The sequence below is a fragment of the Mastomys coucha genome, unplaced genomic scaffold (assembly GCF_008632895.1).
Source record: "Mastomys coucha isolate ucsf_1 unplaced genomic scaffold, UCSF_Mcou_1 pScaffold13, whole genome shotgun sequence".
Lineage (NCBI taxonomy): Eukaryota > Metazoa > Chordata > Mammalia > Rodentia > Muridae > Mastomys > Mastomys coucha.
In genome coordinates this window covers 53,568,429-53,580,448 of record NW_022196895.1, presented here as the reverse complement: position 1 = coordinate 53,580,448, position 12,020 = coordinate 53,568,429, and the positions used below count along the sequence as shown (strand labels likewise).

At 40.8% G+C, this 12,020-nt stretch overlaps 1 long non-coding RNA gene across 3 annotated transcripts in view; it reads left to right on the top strand.

Annotated features, from left to right (window-relative positions):
• LOC116087670 overlaps positions 1–11,049 on the top strand; it is a 23,946-nt gene extending 12,897 nt beyond the window's left edge. For 2 of the 3 annotated variants that reach the window (XR_004117552.1, XR_004117551.1), the window contains exons 2-3: positions 9,444–9,630; positions 10,821–11,049. This is a non-coding gene — a long non-coding RNA (uncharacterized LOC116087670). Of the gene's footprint in view, positions 1–4,177; positions 4,271–9,443; positions 9,631–10,820 lie in introns of all 3 variants that reach the window. The other variant, XR_004117553.1, reaches the window with a different exon arrangement.
• Positions 11,050–12,020: the final 971 nt, after the last annotated feature.

Here is a 12,020-nt window from a genome sequence, read left to right as displayed (position 1 = left end):
AAAAAAACCTGTAGAATAAACAGCTCCCATGTGTCCTGTTTCAGATCCGTGTTGGCTTGTGCCTCTGGGGCCACTCCAGGGTTCATCTGGAGTAGGTTCCCCTGTGTCGTGGTTCAGGAAAGCTGGGTATGCAGAACTGCCTTATCTCTCACTCTGCCAACCAGGCTACACCACAAGGAGTTAAAGCTTTTTCTCCCCACACCGGGAAGCAGTACCCCAGCATGCCAAGCTACAATTACTTCTCTAGAACCAGCTGGGGGATCCGTAGGTAGATGTGATGATCTCATGGTTTTTTTCCACAGCGATCACGTGAGAGGTATCGGTAGTTCTTAGGATCCAAATTTTCCAGATCCTGGCAATAGCCACGATTTGGGTCGAATTCGCCTTTTAAGCCATTTTGTTCCTTAGATCCTTGAAGCCGCTGCACAATAAAAAGTCCAAGCTGCTAACCTGTTCTGCAAAGAAAGCCTCATGGCAGGCGAGCCTTGCCAAGGTCTTTTCCAGGCTTAGCTAAACTCTGATGCTTGGATGGATTAGCAGCACACTTGATCGCAGCATTCCAGTGAGGGAGTGGCTTTCGTAAGCCGACGAGTTCTACTGTAGCCACGTTATCCTTTACAACAGCAGACACAGGAAAGTATGATTCTCATTTAAAGGGATACCAAAGCTGCTTATAAAAACATACTCTGAACTTAAATCATAATTCACTTAGCTCATATTTTTGAAAGACTCTTACCATAAAGCAACTTTCCAAAGTATAGTTATAGCAGCGATTTCTGCTAACATTGGAGTGTGAGAAAATGATGATTTAAAGAACTGTCTTGTTTATATTCTGGATGAGAGGGGAAATACTACTGTCTTTCATGTAGAAAGTGAGAAAGACTTTTGATGAGTATTTATGGTGGCTGTATTCTTTCTGTGCTCTTCCATCCCAACGGTACATTTATTATTCTGCCCACAGGTATGAGGTGGGATCTCTTTTTCTATACTTAGGATAACCCAGTTTCCTGGGAAATTATGTGAGGATCATTCTATTTCTAAAAGAACTTACTTAGCTCTAGTATATAGTGCTCTATGTACGCTAACCGGAATAGTAGTAAAAGGGATATACATTTGGGAGTATCCCTGTAGAGGACCTCTTGTCCTGTAGGTGCCACTCCAGTTTTGCCATTTTGACTTAAAAAGAAACACATAATACACAACATCATTCAGTTGCTATAAATACCTTTACACAGACAATTTATATCCACCTACTACCATTTAATAAATACGTGTTGAACTCCTACTTTGAGCTAGGCTTAGCAGATACACTGAAAAACAGAGGTATGACATAGTTATTAAAAGCATGGATTTGGGTGCCGACAGCAGGGGTGAGGGTCCTATTGCTGCTAGATAAATTGTGCAGTTTTGGGCAGTTAGCTGGACTTCTCTGTGCCTTAGTCAGCTTTCAAGTAAAGACAATAAGCTACCCTCTAGGGACGAAATGCTGATTAAGTCAGTTAACATGTTCATCACATTTAGAGTAGTTCCCAGTATATATTTTAGTTATTTGTGGTGCTGAGAACATAGCTCAGTGATAGGTCCTTTACCTGATGTGGGGTAGGCCCTGTATTCTAGACCCATCACTGCACTATGTAAATAAATAATCATAGTTTCAACAGACTATTTTCATTTCAAACTCTGATTGTGAAATCTGTATAGCATTTTCCCCCTCTACAGTTACTTCTTGTTAGATTTTAAGTCATTTTTTATGAGAATTTTAAGAACTATGGGGCGTTACGTCAGTGACTGTTTTATAATAGAGAGATGAGGATATACGAGCAGTGTGAAGTAAAAGTGTAATTGGTTGGCTGCAGTAATCATGCCTTAGAAAAATAAAAACCTCACTGTGAGATACTGGTGAGTACAATTCCCCTCTGGTATCATTCAGAGTGTTTCTAGTACCATGAATGCTAGTCAGTAGGGGTGACACTTCTAGTTGGGCACCAGCTAGAACTTCTCCATGTTCCACGACAAAAGTGGTATCTTCTGCAGTAGGGCCTTATTCTCAGATTGCCACCCATAGCCAATAGCCTTAGCCATCACCTGTGCTATTTGGGGAAGTGGTCTGTGGGACCCCTTTGCCCAATGAGGTAACTGGATTCCTGCAACTGGAGGTTTTACTTAGTGGCTATATGATGTTGTCTCCCTCATTTTATGGCTCAGCTACAAACCCTGCAACCTATAAGTGGTACAATTGAGTAACTAACCAGCTTTTGATTGGATTTAAGGCCCAACCCATGAGATGGAACCCATTTTTGACACTGGTAAGTGGCCAAGTATCTGAAGCTAGGTAGGTCATGGGCCCTTGAGGAAAACTTACCACTATTATTCTTTCCATGGAGCATGATAATACAATGATTCTTTTTTTTTGATAGATAAATCTTTTTTAAAATTTATTTATTGTCATATGTAAGTACACTGTAGTTGTTTTCAGACACACCAGAAGAGGGCATCAGATCTCATTACGGATGGTTGTGAGCCACCATGTGGTTGCTGGGATTTGAACTCAGGACCTTCAGGAGAGCAGTCAGTGCTCTTAACCGCTGAGCCATCTCTCTAGCCCAGTACAATAATTCTTAATGACATATTGCTATACCCATAGATCAGGGCGTCACCCAGCCCTCATTAGAGATGCTTCACTTTGAAGTAGATGACAATGACCACAGAGACCCACAACTGGACAGTGTGTAGAGAATGAGAGACTTTGGGACAATCAAGACTGAAAGGTCTTCATCAAATCCCTTCCCTCAGGGCTTGAGCATCAATGTCAGTGCCAAAGTCAATGGAGGTGGAAGGATGTAAGAGCCATGTTAGGTGACATCATCAAGGAAACAGCATCTTCTAGACACAGCAGTGCTGATGCTCACATGAACTCACTGGGACCGTGACAACATGGGCAGGACAGCCACACATTCAAGCCAGGCAGTCCCAGCACCGAGAGGAAGCTATTTGTCATTTATACCTGCCAGGAAAGGGAAAAGCCATTCCTCCAATGCTACACTGGGTATGGCAACTATACTCCAGCATAAAACAGACTCCATGGTGTTTTTTTGTGTGCTTTTTTTTTTTTTTGTTGTTGTTCGCTTAACAGTTTTTATTTTTGTTGTTACAGGTTCATTTTTTTTTCCTGGCTTTGTTTTGTTTCTTTTTGAGAGAGAGAGAGAAAGAGAAAAACATGGATTTAGGTAGGGAAGGAGGCAGAAAGGGCCTTGGAGGAATTAAGAAAGGGGAGAGATATCATAAAAATATACCTTATAATTTTTTTTTAAGCACTAACAACCACAGCAGAAGCCTTCAGCACTGTTTAAAGTTAAGCACAGCATTGTGCTTGGTCCTCTCAGACTTCTACTTGAAAAGCTCAGGATCATTGTCTGGTTGCCCTGTCTTTTGCATAAATCAGCATCGGTCCCACTCATCCCAAGGCCATGGGGGTAGACTTGAATCTTCTTCTTCTTCTTCTTCTTCTTCTTCTTCTTCTTCTTCTTCTTCTTTTTTCTGTGTAGCCCTGGCTGTCTTGGAACTAACCCTGTAGACCAGGCTGGCCTCGAACTCAGAAATCCGCCTGCCTCTGCCTCCCAAGTGCTGGGATTAAAGGCCTGTGCCACCACTGCCCGACTTGAATCTTCTTTAGAAGAGAGTAGTTCTCTTGACTCCCAGTTATAAGCAGTCTTGCAGAGGTCATTAGGATGAGCAGAAACCAATACAAAAGAACTTATACACAAATAAGGCTTAGCATAACTGAATGGAACATGTGGGCTTAATTCTCCCAGGCCAGCTTTCTCCACCTGATAGGGGTTTGACAACAGTTTTAGAGCTTTCAAACTATAGGACATGTAAGTCCAGCTTAGACTGAAAGATGAAGCAGTATTATTGGCCCATGATGAGCTATGTGTTAATCTCTAGGGCTGTGGTTAAAAATAAGGTTTATATTGAGTAGAAGGAAGAGAGTGGACAGGGAGGTTAAAACCCATATTCTCTTTAGCTTCCCCTAGACAAGTCAGCAACCCACAGGGCATATATATGTGTAAAATACACATCTCAAATTCATTATAAATAAGGGTGAATACGTGCTCCAAGAAATACCCTAAATACCCCCTAGCATCTGACATTTCGTTCATATTTTTAATGTTTTCAGAGATTTGTGGTCCACAAAACAAACAGGAGAGTTAGACTCACCCACCATTGCTTTCTATGACAAGCTGTTCTCTGACACCGGCCAATCTAAAATGTAAGAGCCCAACAAAAGTTTGCAACCTGCCCAGCATTTGCCATTGCTTGCCATTTTATAAGAGCTTCTTTTATCCCATCCATGGGGACAGTACGGATCTGCCACCTCTCAGAGGAGGAAACCAAGGATCTAACTTGCACTGGGTTGCCTAGTCCATTGGTAATAGAACATGAATTAGGTTTTTTGTTTGTTTGTTTGTTTTTGGTTTCCTTGTCAAAGATTGTTTCCACACATTTTGGTGAACAGAATCAGACAAGGGTATTTGTTTTCTCAGTTTGGGGGCAATAGGGCATTGATCAGAGTGTGATAGGAATGGGGTCAGTATGTACCTTGATACACATTTGTTGGATCCGTAGTCGTAGCTCACATCACCGAGTGAATGAGGCAGCAATGAGCTCTCCCACCCAGGTTGCCCCGACCAAATCCGCCGGCCCTGGCATCGTTGTAAGCACTGGCTGAAGGAAGCTGTTCCTTGTTTTCTTTCCTGATTCAGATTGCCAGATCCTTGTGTTTGATTTTAAATTGATATGACAGCACGTCCTGTTTACTTGGATTAGCTCACAATTATTCTTTTTGTCTGCTGTTCTACTACACGAGGCTTACTTTCTTCATACCTGACCGGAAGCTGAACATGCCCTTTATGTGTTGGAGTTTGTTTAGTCCTTGCAAATACATTTCGTAACTGTATTTAAGAACTCCAAGTCTGTTTGTAGGATTGGGGGTTAGGACGTGGTGAGTAGCTCTTTTGCCTGTTAGCTAAACAATTCATTCTGTATTAAGTTGTACTTAAAACTTTTGGAAGGCTCAGATTCACTAACTAGATCACTTATAATATTCTTGATGGCAGTGTTTGATTTTCCACATCAGAACCAGGGCAGCAAATATGGACCGGAGAAAACAATTTTGCATAGATCCTCCTTCTGTTTCAAAACTGAGACGCCCTCGATTCAAAGCCCTGAGAAATGCGAGCATAAAGCTTATGCCCTGAAAGACTCAGTGAAACCAGTTTTTAAAATGACGCCCCACTTCCAAACAGGCAGCAACAGAAGTTATTTAGATTTGGCCAGTTCTTTTCAACCAGCGTGAAAGATGAGATTCATTTTGTAATTTTCCCTTCAGAGTCGTTAAGTTCTTTGTAAAGAATTGAATTTACATTTGATAAAATCGAGAGGCTGACTTACTGTATGAGTACTGGAAATTTTCCATGTGCCATCTGTGGGACTGTTAAAAGTCAATTAATGAAAAGATTAATCGGTAGCTGCCTAGGTGGGTGACTCATTAACCCACCTCATCTGTTACACAACTATACGCGTAAGCTCGGGGCTATCTGAATGCTGGCCTCATTTGTAAAGGAAAGAGGAAGGCTACTTCTCCATTTAATCTTGTTTTTAGAGTCTCACTCATTGTATTCTTTCAGTGTGAACACATTCACATCTCTTGGTGGTTAGTGGTCTGGGCATATTCCCTTTAACATATTATAGTCTCAACGCATGAGCCATGCTTAAAGTAGGTCTTAGCCTTTTGCTACGCCACCATTATCATTTCTTCCTTCCTATCTTCTCTCATCAGTTCTCTTTATGTAACTTGTTTCCATAACTTTCATAAAATCTCATGTTCTTGCTTTTTCCTCGTTCTTTATATTCTTCTTCTCTCATTCTCATGGTCTCTCAGGGGCCTCTCTGGGAGCCAAGAGGTAGAGGTAAAAGGGGAGGCATGTCCAGATATTGTCAGTCAGGCGTCTGAGTCATAACTTTCTGGTTGTTAATCCTGATAATGTCTCCATGTGTAGAGAAAATACCTGTCTCAGGTGGAGCTTAAAACAATTCTGAATCCTGGAACCTATATCATTGTTCTGAAACTTTTATGGGTAAATTGCAGTTTTCGTAAGCCTGGATTTCTGTATAAGGGAAAGGAAAAAAATCCCTCTGGTGTTTATTATCAAGTCTGAGAACTAGTTTATAGAGAGTTACGTAGCAGGAGAAGAGCCAAGTCATGCCTGCCTCTGGGTGAAGCTGCTCATTACTCTTCTGTGACTCTGAGCTTCATCAACTCCAAGCAGAGATGCTCGGTCTGTGAGCATGACAGTCTCCCAAATCCTACCCAATTGCTCACTGAGCCTTAGTTTCCTGTTTTACTTTTTTTTTTTTAATTTTTTTTAAAATTTTTTTTATGTTTTGAGTCTCATTTGTCTTTTGTTTATTTATTTTTCTCCTTTGCCTCTATATCAGGTCTCCAACGTCACTAAGGGTTTCCAGAGATAAGGGAGAATGGCAGAGTTAAAAGCTTAACTTTCATATAAAGAGAGAACCAGGGCCCAGTGCCTATTGCCTGTGGCATCTGTCCCATGATGCTGTTGTAAATGCTATTTCAAGAGAGAAGGTGTTTGTCCACTGTCTGCCCTTAACTTTGATGGGTCTAGGGTTCTAGACTAACCTATATTCTGTCTTGGCTAAAGAAGAAACCCAGCATGCTCGGTACTGAGCTTGCCCTGCCCTCTCCACCTCTTGGCACCTTTACCGTAGTGTTGTGGGGGATGTCCCAGCTCAGCCTGTCACTTACAGACTCGGGGTAGTCTTGCTCTTTCTTTTGGGGACCACCCATCTTAGTGTCCCTCAAACTTCAAGTTCCACCATCTTTATTTCAAAGGTGACCACCTACAGTAGCTCCAATGTGGTTTATCTACTCAAATGGTTTCAGAGTGGTCCCAAGGTACTAACAAGTTTTATCTTATGTGTGAGAGAGCATTGCTGTGTACACATCGTTCTTGGTACAGAGATGACATTATGGCTCTTGTCTAGATGTCTATGTACTTTGTTCAGTTTTTTTTTTTTTTCTTCTAAAACAGGACACCAGGACTGGTATAGTCATACCAGGACTGGAGTCGTAAGTGAAATGAAGTGTCATCATCTATCACTTTAAACTTCCTTCATGAGAGAGAAACAGGGAAAAATTGACCTGTGGCAAGTTTTCTGCTATAATGGACAACATTCTGTTGATTTTTAGGCTTCAGGACAAAAAAAAAAAAAAAAAAAAAAAAAAAAAAAAAAAAAAAAAAAAAAAATCAAAGTTTGTTTTCAAGCAAAGGTGGGATATTACATTAACCACGAAAAGTTTCCAAACTAAATTTCCTTGATTTTCATAATAAATATTAGTTAAGTATCAACCACACTCTCAAGGATACCAAGCCAACCAAATGCACAAGTGAAGAGGCCCAGTTTCCCTCTGTTGCTTTAACATGATGTCATTCTGGCTTCTATCTTTGCTGTTTCCTGAGACAATGGCTGGGGCTCTGTATGTTAGATGTTGCTAATACTGAAATTCTTTGATGCCATAGAAGTAGCAGTTACAAGTCTCTTTGTTATTATTCTAATGTCCCTTTATACAAATAGCAAATAAATCATACAGCTTTGACTGATGATCTGCCAATATATTATTTCCCTTAAAACAGAAGAATATGATGATTTTTTTTTTTAAAAAGAACAGCTGTAGTTTAGTATCAGTCACTGGTTTTCATAGCTTCAATCAATATAAAGAACTTTCCAGATCCAAAAGAGAAAAATGCTGTGTTATATTTGATGTGAGGAGCAAGAGACTTACATTGTGCCTTAGGCTGGTTCAGAATATTTTTGTAGGCAAATAACCTGTCTCCACGGCACAACGAGATTCAACGTAATAACAAAATGTCTGGATTTGTGATAATAACTTTTGGAAACCTTACTGCATGGCAGAGGCCATTTTGTTCACATTCCACAAAGGATGATCTTTTTGTAAAGCTTTTTGCAGAGGAGAGCTTTGGGCCTCTTCCAAGGTGAGTCATGTCTTGCCTGGCTGTTCTATGAATTAGTTACTTGGGAAAATAATGTAAATAGCTATTGTAGTGTGACCAGTGGGGGATACAGCAAAGGCTGGCTAACTCAACAGTTTGGGACGATGGGTGATACCATGAAGGCAGAGGTGATGAGCTCACCGTAGGGTGCGTATCTATCAGCATGCCATGCTTACAGGGACTGGGCCCACATCTTAGCTCTGTGAGGGATCTAGAGAGGGCAGAATAAGAGCAGCCTGAATTTGTTACCGCTCATGAAAAAAATAGTCTCAAAACTTCCCAAGCTCTATAATACATCATGTAGCAAATAGTGAGTTGTACACACTGCCTTGTGGTTTTTTTGATATGTTTCACATAGGATGAGCTCAGCTCTGTAGACCCTTAGGATACATGGACTTGTCTTAAAAAAGGAAAAAGGCACAAAGCAAACATCAATGCAGTAGGAAGAGGAAAGGAAGGAATAGAAGTGGTTCTCTGAGGCTTTGGTTCAGACGATGCTTGCAAGCAGGAAGAGCTGGTGTTGGAAGTCCCCTAGCATCCTCTGTTCCCCTTTCAACTCTGAGCAGGACTTTTCTTTGTTCATTTGATGTATTTATTTTTATGTGTGTGTTGGTGTTTTGCCTGCATGGATGCCTGGGTGAGGGTGTTGGACCCTCTGGAACTAGAGTTATAGGCAGTTATGTGTTGCCATGTGGGTGTTGGGAATTGAACCTAGGTCCTTTAGAAGAACGCCCAGTGTTCTTAACCACTGAGCCATCTCTCCAGCCCCAGAGCAGAACTTTCTGAGTTTCTTCTTCTCTAGTAGAAAACCATGCTCCAGGCCTACCTACGCTGCATACCCCTTCCAAGTTGGCAAATTAACTTGGATTTGAGCTCCTTTGGTGTGTAACCTATGGCAAGCTCTTTGTCCCTGGTAGCTTAATCTATACACAAGTGAAACCATGGGGTTCTTGAGAGGATTAAACAAAGGAGGCTATTAAATGGCTTAAAAGGTGCCTGCTACATGTTAACAGTGCAATAAATGATATTGCGTTTTGTTTTTCCTTCCCCACCTCTCTCCTCACTGGGCCTTTCTTTTGGCTGGCACAAACAGATTGCAGGCGCAAATGAGAACTGTGTACTGGTCAAGTATAAAGGGATTTAGAAGAGATATTAAGTGGCATTTTTAGGGTAATGTTCTACACAGCCTCAGATTCCCTTGGGTATCCTAAGACCCATGACCTCCTCTGACCAAAGAAATTCTACTACTATCAAGTTTGAATAATACATTTTTTGGGGGAGGGGGTAAGATTTTATTTTGGAAATTGAAAACTGATACCCTCTATTTGTCCTACCGCCATTTTAAAGAGTTTGAAGTGACGCTCTGGCCAATTCTTCATCTTACGGATGAGGTAAATGAGACCCAGAGAGATTGGAGATTGAAGCCTTTGCCTCCTGCCTTTTACCCACTAATTGCTGGACCATTGCCCTGCTTCAAGTATGTTCTCCTGACCTCTTTAAGGACACTGGGCCAGACTCTGCCTAGCTTTATTCAGTAAGTATTCACTGAGTCTAAATACCTCCCTCACAACTGTTTAAGCCTCTTGTGAATGCTGTCATAATTCTTACTAAGGTATCGATGCTCACTAAAATTTTTCATTATTCAATAGATTCAGATCTCCAAGAAGCAAACCCATAAAAGACACATTCTTTTTTAAAGATTTATTTATTTATTATATATAAGTACACTGTAGCTGTCTTCAGACACACTAGAAGAGGGCGTCAGAATCCCATTACAGATGGTTGTGAGCCACCATGTGGTTGCTGGGAATTGAACTCAGGACCTCTGGAAGAGCAGTCAGTGCTCTTAACCACTGAGCCATCTCAACAGGCCCTAAAAGACACTTTTGAACAGAATTACTCATGTTGTACATAAACATGTGTTATTAAACATTCAAGCAGTACAGGCAGAGCTGGTTAGAGTCAGATCCAGGAGTGTTTCTCCACCTCTTAGTCTTGTCCTGAGCAAGAAGTAAGGCCAACTCGGTCCCCACTTGCCTGTCGAACCTATTAACTATTAAAACTACAATATGTAAACTTCCAGGCATTACTTTACGAACCTACAAACATTCATATATTGTTTTAGTTTTTCACACATAAATAAAACCAAACTCTGATTACAATTTGTGGTAAGGTGTTTTTTTTTTCTTCTAAAATGCATAACTTATTTACTTTGTTTCTCAATGTGAGCATCCTTAATTACCAGCAAATAGTATCTTCCCTATTTTTTTGCTATTGTAAATAGGTTTGCAGGGATTCTTCTTGCACATATTTGTAGGTAGACCATTTCAAAGTGTAGAATGTATTCTTGTGTACAGCTACAGTACCAGCACCCTACATATGGGAGGCTGAGGCAGGGGGATCATGAATTCAAGGCCACCAGAAAGAGGAAAAAAGAAACGAGAAAAGTCTGGTTTTTATTTTATTTTATTTTTTACTTCTCAAGTAAATATCTGAGGTATTATGGTTTGGATCTGAAAAGTCCCCAGAGGCTCATGTGGCAAAGACTTGGTTGCCAGACATTTTTCCATTAGGAAAATGATTGGCTCACAAGGACTCGCCAATAGATGAACTAATCAGCTGATGGGGTCATATCTTCATGGCATATTGGGAAGTGGTGGATTAAGGGGGCACCTCTGAAGGGTCCACTTTGTCCCCACTCCATTTCTCTCTTTTTGCTTCTAGGTCATGGCAAAGTGACCAGCCTTGCCCAGCACACTCCCTGTTCTGACTTCTGCCACACCACAGCAATGGAGCCCCACGGGCAGAAGCTCTAGAAACTGATCCAACTAAAATCTGCTCACTCGTGTTTATCTAAGGGACTCTGTTTGATTGATGAAAAATTAATCCAGCTGTAAATCCCATAGTCAAATAAACCTGGCACATATAGACAGACTGCCTTTCAATTCCTGTAGAATTTATGTTTCTGTTGGAGTTCTTTATTTATTTCACTTTTACTAAATATTTTTTAAGCTTTAATTTTTTCCAATTATGAACTATACAGCGTGAATTATTGTTTTGTAAGTCCTTATGGATGGATTTGACTATTTTGTAAGTGTTATTCTCATATGCACACTCTTTATGCTCTTACACGTCCTGTAAATGGTATGTGTCTTTGTTAGGGCTAATATTGCTATGATGAAACACCACGACCAAAAGCAATTTGGGGAGGAGAGGATTTATTTGGTTTACATTTTATTTTATTTTTTATTTTTTTCTTTTTAGTTTTATTTATTATTATACATAAGTACACTGTAGCTGTCTTTAGACACACCTGAAGAGGGCATCAGATCTCATGATCGGGTGGTTGTGAGCCACCATGTGGTTGCTGGGATTTGAACTCGCAACCTTCGGAAGAGCAGTCGGTGCTCTTACCCGCTGAGCCATCTCGCCAGCCCTGGTTTACATTTTAAGTCACTGTTCATCACTGAAGGAAGGCAGGGCAGGAACCTGGAGGCAGGAGCTGATGTGGAAGCCATGGAGCAGGTACTGCTTAGTATCTTGCTCCTTATGGCTTGCTCTTATAGAACCCAGAACCACCAGCTCAGGGATAGACCCACTCTGTCCCATCCTACAGCCTGATGTTATAGAGGCATGTTCTCACTTTGAGGGGCTCTCCCCTCTGATGACTCTAGCTTGTGTCAAACTGACACAAAATCAGCCAGCACATCATATTTATATTATTACATACTTTTAAGAAAATTGCCTTTGCTTCTTGATTTACAGCTTCTCTATTATTTTACTTTATTAGCATGAGGATGGAACCTAGGACTTTGGGCATGCTAAATATATTCTCTACCACGGAGCTATACCTCAGATCCTATGTCATTTTAATTATCAGTAACCTTTACATATAGATCAATAATAAATCTACTTGTTCTGGTG